The sequence below is a fragment of the Coenobita brevimanus genome, chromosome 24 (assembly GCF_032717465.1).
Source record: "Coenobita brevimanus isolate Jiangsu-jjx chromosome 24, ASM3271746v2, whole genome shotgun sequence".
In the NCBI taxonomy this organism is placed as follows: domain Eukaryota; kingdom Metazoa; phylum Arthropoda; class Malacostraca; order Decapoda; family Coenobitidae; genus Coenobita; species Coenobita brevimanus.
In genome coordinates, this window is record NC_136977.1 from 32,213,725 (window position 1) to 32,222,748 (window position 9,024).

Sequence of the window (9,024 nt, forward strand, 5' to 3'; positions counted from 1 at the left end):
AACGATTGGGCAATTATGAATTGGAGCAGATGGGAGACGTGGAAGGTGTGTGTAGGATATTTACAGAAGAAATATGTGTAGCATGTGATGTTGTGTGTGGAAGGAAGAGAAGACGGAGGGGGGTGCAAGGAACAGCGTGGTGGACTGAAGAGGTGAAACAGGCTGTGGCACAAAAGAAGAAAGCATACAATGAATGGATGAGAAATAGGGACGTGGAAGAAGTTGAGAGGCGGAAGAGAGAGTTATATGTAGAAAGAAAGAGATAGGTGAAAAGATTAGTAAGAGAGAGTAAGAAGAGAGTGGATGAGGAATTTGGAAGGAATTTGAGTGTAAAGTGGAGGGACTGTAAGAAAATGTTTGGAAAGAGGTGAAAAGAGTAAGACAGGGTGGAATTGAAGTTAGCAGGGGAGTGAAAGATAAAAATGGTAGATTACTAGTGGAGAAGGGAGAAAAAGTGAGCAGATGGAGAGAACACTTTAAGGAATTGTTGAACGTAGAGGATGGAAGTAATGCGAGTATCAGTGGCTGGGGAATGGCTGGGAGAAGGAGGGGGGTGAGAAGACAGGAAGAAATCAGTAGGACAGAAGTTGTGGAAGCAATGAAGAAAGTTAAATCGGGGAAAGCCCCAGGAATTGATGGAGTGTGTGGTGAAATGCTGAAGCATGGGGGAGAGATAGTAGTAGAATGGATGTGGAAGATGTGCAGATTGGCCTGAGAGGAAGGTAGAGTCCCGGAGGATTGGAAGTCAGGTATAATTATTCCCTTGTACAAAGGAAAAGGGGAAAAAGAAGTGTGTGGTAATCATAGGGGCATTTGTCTTCTTAGTATAATAGGAAAAGTGTATGGTAGGATACTTATTGACAGAGTTAGAGAAAGAACAGAGAAATTAGTTGGAGAAGAACAGGGAGGCTTTAGGAAGGGAAGAGATTGTGTAGATCAGATATTCATTCTTAGATCTTTAGTGGAAAAGTTTCTAGAGAAGGGAAAGAAGTTGTATGCGGCTTTCATGGATTTGGAGAAAGCATATGACAGGGTGGATAGACAAGGATTGTGGAAAGTGTTAAGAATATATGGAGTAGATGGGAAGTTCTTGAATGCTGTGAAGAGTATGTACGATGGTGCGAAGGCTGCAGTGCGTGTGGATGGTGAACTAAGTGAATTTTTCTCTTTGAAAGTTGGTTTGAAACAGGGATGTGTCACGTCTCCATGGTTGTTCAATCTGTACATGGATGGGGTAATAAAAGAGGTACAAGGTAGGGTAGTGGATGTTGGAGTGGCCCTGGTGAGAGAGGATAGTGTTTGGAAACTCCCTGTACTGTTGTTTGCAGATGATACTGTGTTGTTTAGTGAAGACGAAGGGGAGCTGCAAGGCTTGGTGGATGAGTTTGAGAGAGTGTGTAAGAAACGGAATCTAAAGGTGAATGTAGGGAAGAGTAAAGTGATGGTCTTTGAGAGAGGTGAAGTCAGTGATTGTATAGCGAGGTTGGATGATAAGGAATTGGAAAATGTGAGTACGTTTAAGTACTTGGGTAGTGTGATGAGTAAGGATGGAGGTTTGGAGGGTGAAGTGCTTGAAAGGGTACAGCAGGGAAGAAAGGTTGCTGGTTATTTGAAAGCAGTGATAAGAAACAGGGAAGTGAGCATGGAAGTGAAAAAGTTACTACATGACAGTATTGTGATACGAACTCTAACGTACGGAAGTGAAGCTTGGACGTTGTTGGAAGGACACAAGTCAAGAGTGAGAGCAGTGGAAATTAGTTATTTAAGAGGAGGCTGTGGAGTCACATGGAAAGACAGGCTGACGAATGCGGATATAAAGAAGCGTTGTGGTGTTGATGTGGATGTGATAGGAAGCGTTATGAGGAACACACTGAGGTGGTTTGGCCATGTGGAGAGGATGGAGGGTGAAAGACTGACGAAGAGAGTGTATGTGGGTGAGGTGGAGGGGGGAAGAGGGAGGGAGAGGCCGAGGATGAGATGGAGGGATGGGGTGGAGAGGTATATGAGAGAGGGGGGTGTGAGTTGGGAGCAGGGCAGTGAAATGGCGGGGGACAGGGTGACTTGGAGGCGATTTGTTTGTGGCCACCCCAAACGGGATTGAGGCGTCTGGCAATAGATGGATAGATAGATAGATATTAAACCTTCTTTGGCATGACAATAGACAGGTTAACATGTTGTCAACTGTACATAAGGGTGATGAGGAAATGGGAAAAACAGATTACAGGACCATGGAACCTGTGTTGAAGCCAGATGCTGTCAGTGATTATAATATCAACATGCAGCTTGTTGATAAATCAGACATGCAAATTGGTGAGGTTGATTGCCTAAGTAAGTCCTGCAGGTGGCACAAGAAGGCATTTTTACACCTTGATACTGCTGTCCTGAACAGTTTCATACTGTCCAAGGAGCTCGACAGGACACCTCTCTTTCTAAGAGAGTTTGAGAGAGAGCTTGCATGTGAAGTCTTTGAAGAGTATTCAACTGTACACATGCCAGGTGCTAGGCTGGGGATGCAGACAGCACCTACAGAGGACAGGCTAAGCTGTGCAGACTACTTATGGTGGCACAGGCAGGCAGAGATTGGCCGTGCCACAGCAGGTCGTCATGCAAACAGGTGGTGCCACGTCTGTAACACCACCAAACGCCATCCCCCAGCACGAAAAGACAGTCTACCAATGTGCAGAGTGCAAGGTACCCCTATGCCCTAAATGTTTTTATGAGAATCACTCCAAGGGTGATTACTGAGCAGGTGTGTGGGAAAATGTAAATAGTATACAGGTATGCACAAGTGCTTTGTTTTTTATACATAAATGAAATGTTATATTATATCTAGTAAGTGCTATGATATAAGTGTTTTGTAAGTTCTACAAGTGCAATGCAATAAGTGTTACTGTTTATGGTCATTGGTGAAACAATTATTGAAACTACCTTGAGTTAGCCTACTGTTACATGCAAGAAAACCACTTACGAGTGAGCCAGAACGAAAATTACCTGGTTGGCTATAACTAATTTTTTCCCCTAGTTAATTAGAAAATAGTGCTGAATATCTGAGCATAAGCGTATTTGTGATGTGAAGTACAAGTAATATAAGTTGTGTATAACATTTGTAATATTTTCACGATGTCCCTGATTAGTACAAATCAGTCTGAATTATGATACAAGTAATTACCTCATACTCAACCATATTGTGTGAACCAGCCACAGCATTTACTTGTCAAAGTGCAATTACCCGTAATCGTGATGTCAGGTGCAATTATAAGTGTCGTAGTAGAGGGAAAATATTGTAACTGATGCAAGAAGTGAATACAGAAAATCGAAGAGCTATTCTTCTCCCACACACCTATGGGACGTAGTGGCACTATGAAACAGGCGGAAAACCCTTTGGGGAGCCACATGGACAGACTGATGACTCATCCTTACGACAGTAAGGAAAAGTCGAGGAGTGAATGGAAATTTCCACATTCCTTCCAAGGATGCCCAGACAGTGTTACAATCACCACTCCTGTTAGTGCTGCCAATGCTAGACAAGTAGTCCAAGGTCATTGGGAATGGCGTGCACTCGGAACCAGCCTGCCTATGTGTGTAAAACCAGTCATCCGCAGCTTAACCTTATTCATCGACGGGACCACCTGGAGACCTTGGGATATTTTCATTTGAAAGAGGAAAATTTGATGAGTCTTATGTACACTTATTTTCTTCTCTAGATATAAAATTTGGCAGACATTAGGGTCTGAAGTAAGGGTATTGTTTCCAAAATCTTGGAAATTCCCAGGAAGGAGTGGGCAACGGCAGGAAACCCCCGGCGGATGGGGTTAAAAAACGTAATTTGATGGCAAGATACCTTTCAAGTGAGCAAAATCATTAGTCGAAATCCATTGATTCAGACTGGATGTGTCAGGTTAAAAAAATCGTCCGTCGAAATGTTTTTGATTCATTGGTTATTTAGATTTCTCTCAGCCGAACAATACTGTCTAGTGGTTGCCTGAATGATGAACTACGAAAAACACGCAGGACATATGGTGACATGGAGTGAACCCCCCCCCTCTCTCTCTCTCTCTCTCTCATACACACACACACACACACACACACACACACACACACACATGCACACGCAAGCACACGCATGCACACATAAGCAAATACAGACGTACAGAAGCACAACCCAATACACAAACACACTCTCATTCACATGCATACACCGCGCAAACACACACAATACCAAGTTTTACTGTTCTGTACCTCGTATTATCCTCCTTGCACCTACACACTTTCCTCCCTACTGTCCTACCCAACACTATCCTACAGTAACTAACCTACCCAATGCACCCTGATCACTCACACTAACAATCCCTTCTACTGTATTAGGTAGCTTAAAGCATGAGCTGAGTTGGCAAGAGATAGCTTGATAGGCAGCCCAAGAAACCGAGACCATGGAATCAGCTGAAAAAGATGCATGCAGAGAGACAAGAGGGGTAGGAGAAAAGACAGCAGAAAAAAAAAAAAAAAAAAAAAAAAGACAGGCTGAATAGGTAGATGAGGGCGGGAGACAGAGGGGCTACAGTATATTGGGTGATCATATAAGGCTGTGGTACTGTGGAAAGTGGTGGTGGTAATAAGTGTGTGTGTGTGTTCTTACTTAATTGTTCTTACCTAATTGTATCTTTACAGGAATGAGTCAAGCTCGTACTGTCCCGTATCTTAAACAATTTTTATCGTACATATCCTTAAAATTGTGAATTGTTTTGTCACACACGATTTCATTTGGTAGTGCGTTCCACTGATCAATTGCTCTATTTGGGAAACTAAATTTCCTTACGTCTTTATCACCTCTCTGCTTATGCAGTTTTTTGGAGTGTCCTCTTACTGATGCTTCCCCATAGGTTAAGTAATCATTTATGTCTATTTTCTCCTTCCCTGATATGCATTTATATAGCATAATCATGTCACCTCTTTTCCTTCTCTCCTGTAGTGTTGGTAGATTCAGTTTCTTTAGTCTTTCTTCATAGCTTAGATCCCTTAAGCTTGGTACCCATCTTGTAGCGGTCCTATGAACTTTTTCAATTTTGTCTATGAGTTTTTTGAGATGAGAACTCTAGAATACTGATGCATACTCCAAGGTTGGTCTGATGAATGATGTTATTATCTTTCTTAGCATGTCTTCATTTATGTATGTGAATGCTATTCTCATATTTGCAAGCAGTGTATACATGTTCCGCACCTTCTCACTGATGTGGTCAGCCGGAGATAGTCTGTTATTGATAATCACACCTAGGTCCTTCTCTCTTTCTGATGTGTGTAGGGTCTTTTTCCACTTTTACCAAACTTGATTACATGACACTTTTCCACATTGATTTCCATTTGCCATGTATTACTCCATTCATGAAGTTTATTTAATTCTTCTTGTAGCTCCCTACAAGAGTCTGTGTTAGTAATTCTCCTTTGTATTTTTGCATCATCTGCAAACATATTTAGATGGCTTTCATTTCCAGTGTTACTGTCTATATCATTTATATACACTAAAAACATGATTGGTGCCAGCACCGAGCCCTGTGGTACTCCATTAGTCACTTCTATCCATGATGAGTAATTTCCCCTTAGTACTGTTCTCAGTTCTCTTCTTATGAGAAAATCTTGCATCCAACAATACAGTTTGCCTCGAATTCCTCCTTGATGGTACAGTTTCCATAAGAGTCTTTGGTGTCGTACTGTGTCAAATGCTTTCTTGAAATCTAAATAGATACTGTCCACCCATCCTTCTCTTTCCTGTAATGTGTCTGTTACTCTGTCATAGTAGCTCAACAGATTAGTAACACATGATTTTCCTATTCTGAAACCAAACTGTCTCTCTGTTATCATATTGTGTTCTAGATGATTTACCCAAGCCTTTCTTATAAGCTTTTCTAATACTTCGCATACAACACTGGTTAGTGATACTGGTCGGTAGTTGAGTGGATTTTGTCTATTCCCTTTCTTGAATAAGGGAACAATGTTTGCATTCTTCCAAATATCAGGTAGTTTACCTTGACCCAAGGATTTCTTGAAAATTATAGATAATGGTTTACTTAACCCCTTTGCACATTCATGTAGCCTCCAACATGAAATTTCATCAGGACCATTTGCTTTTCCTTTGTCTAATTTACTTAACTCCTCCTGTATTACTTTTTCTGATATTTGGATATCTGGTAGTATGTGTTGGCATGCATGTTCCACATACCCTCTCAAAAAGTTTTTCTTCTGTAAAAACTGATTGGAAATTCTTATTTAGTGCTTCACAAATATCCTTCTCTTGTGTATAGGTGATTCCCTCGTCCGTAATGGATTGTATTTTATCTTTTATTTTGGTTTTGCTTCTGATGTAGCTGTAAAATAGCTTCGGTTGATCACTACTTTTATTTATGATATCCTCCTCAAACTGTTTTTGGGCTTCCCTCCTTATTCTTGTACAATCGTTTCTTGCCTGTTTGTAATTATTATATGTCCATTCACTATTGTGTCTTCTGTATCTATTCCACAACAAATCTCTTCTTTCTTTTGATTTTTTACATTCTGTATTGAACCATTTCTTTATTTTCTTATCTGCTTCTTTGTGCTGTTGGATGTACTTCTGGACTCCAATTTCATAAAGTTCATAGAATTTTTTATATATAGCTCGCTTGGTAAGCTGCTGTACTCAGGCAGTTGCAAGCGCTGGTTCGAAACACTTCTGCTGTCGAGTTACTACCATGTGCGCCTATCAGTTCTCAGGACATGCGTTCAGTCCCACTCTGGAGCATAATTTCAAATGCCAACGACCATACCACGTTGAGTACACCGCTTCCCGTCCGATCAGCGAAGTTAAGCAACGTTGGGTCTGGTTAGTACTTGGATGGGTGACCGCCTGGGAACACCAAATGCTGTTGGCATCCCTACGTGTCAAGTGGGGTTGGTGGAGGATTAGTGCCCCTCCCTGTAAAACAATTAACTCTAAGCCCTTGGTCACCCCGTCTGGGATACATGGCGTCTGGCAATGAATGATTTACATCTTGTCCTCTAAGCTCCTTTCCCCAATCAATTCTAAGACGTACTTCTTTAGGTCATGATAGTTTCCCTTTTTATAGTTTAGGTTCTTTTTGTAACTTTCATTGTTGTTAACTATATCAAATGCAATCCTGAAGTTGCAATTTAGTACTGCATGGAGAGTGATATATTAAATTGTCAATATCGTTTTCTTGCCTAGTAAATATGAGATCTAGCATTGAGGGTACATCGGGTCCTCTTTTTCTGGTGCTTTCCCTTACATGTTGCGTTAGAAAAAACTCTTGCACGAGATCCAGGAGCTTTTGGTCCCAACAGCTTTCTTCGCTTTTTATATCTAGAGTATTCCAATTTATATTTGTATTAAAATCTCCAGTTAATATAATTCTTTTCGATTTCTCTTCCATTTTATGTAGTAATGCTCTTAAACTCTGAATTGTATTCTCTACCACGTCCTCATATTCGTCTCTTACCCATGTGTTTGATCTGGGTGGTATGTACAAATTGGCTACAATTACTTTCCCTTCACATGTGTTGATCTCTACTGCAATCATTTCTACTTGTGAGGGTATATCTAGTTCTATTTCTTTGACTTTTAGATTTTTCTTAGTTAATATTATAATTCCTCCTCCTTTTTTTAAGTTCTTATCTCTTCTCCATGTATTATATTCCTCTAAGTTTAGGATGTCATTTGATATCCTTGGTGTTAATTTTGTTTCAGTTAGGCATATTATATGTGGTTCATTTTCTCTGACATAATCATTAATCTCTAATAATTTAGATACCATTCCATCCACATTTGAGTACATCAACTTAATCATCTTGTTTATATATTTGTCATGACTTGGTTCTATTGCCTTCCTCCTTTTTATTCCCTCCTCTTTATGTACCACTTTCGTACCTGCAATCCTATTACTTTGCATAAAAATGTATTCATCTCCTCCACTGATCTTCCCTCATTTTTTTTTTTTGCTTCCTTCCTCTTCTCTTTCAGTAATTCCAGTTCCTTTGTGTTAGGCATCTTTTTATCCATACATTTTTGAACTCCTCTTTTTCCATAAGATTCTTTGAATTTTTTAGTATCTCCTCCACGGTGTTTACACTCTGGAAAGTTACCTTTGGAGGTCTTGACTTGCTTTTCTCGTATTTCCCTAACCTTTTGTGTTCCTCTATGTCTTTACTACAGATTTCCTCTGATACTTCTTTCAATATGCTCATTACATTTGCCATCTCCTTTTTGTCTCTTGAGATCTTGTTTTTTACTTCTTCCTCTTCTATACCTGTGATTACCATAGATTTGTTGATATCTACTGAATCTCTGACTAACTTAGGATTGTTTATTCTTTTCATTTCCTTTTTAATGCTTTCTTCTTCCACCCTTGTTTCTAAGTCTTTCTTTACTTTCACCATTTCAGCATAAGTGGTTTCCACATCATTTTTGTAGCTTTGCACAGTTTCATTCACCTGTGTTATCTTCTCCTCAGTATCGCTGCTCTGGTCTATCAGACTACTTACTTGCCTAATTGTCTCTGTATCATTTTTAAACTCTTCCATAATACTCTCGTGGTTGACTACTGTACTTGCCATTTCACTAATTTTTCTCCTAAGTGAACCCAATTCTACTGTTAGCTCATCTATGGTTGTGTTTTTCTTGTTGACTTCCTTTCCTAATTTTTCTATTTCTTCCTTTTGCAAGTGCATCTGTTTCTTAATTTCATCAATCTCATTTTGAAAAGCCATCTCTAGTCTATGTACTCGTTCCACCAGTTTATTGTGAGTCTTCATTTCAACCAGTTCTTGGTAGAAATCATCGTCCTGCTTTCTACCTTTATCCCTTTTCTTTTCCAAATTTGCTTTACTAAAGTATGTGGTCATTTTGCAGTACTAAAAGCACATATAGTAGGGTACTTACATTCCCTGGGTCAGTTGTAGACTAAACAAACGATCAACTGATTGTGTGCATTCTTGCGCTACTTTGTTTTCTGTTTGAACAGGTCTTGATTAAAACTT

At 39.9% G+C, this 9,024-nt stretch overlaps 1 non-coding gene across 1 annotated transcript; it reads left to right on the plus strand.

Moving 5' to 3' along the window:
• The first annotated feature begins 6,783 nt into the window (after nt 1-6,783).
• On the plus strand, nt 6,784-6,902 carry LOC145393632 (5S ribosomal RNA). The gene has a single exon (XR_013896229.1). It is a non-coding gene; the product is annotated as a 5S ribosomal RNA (ribosomal RNA).
• The last annotated feature ends 2,122 nt before the right edge of the window (nt 6,903-9,024 follow it).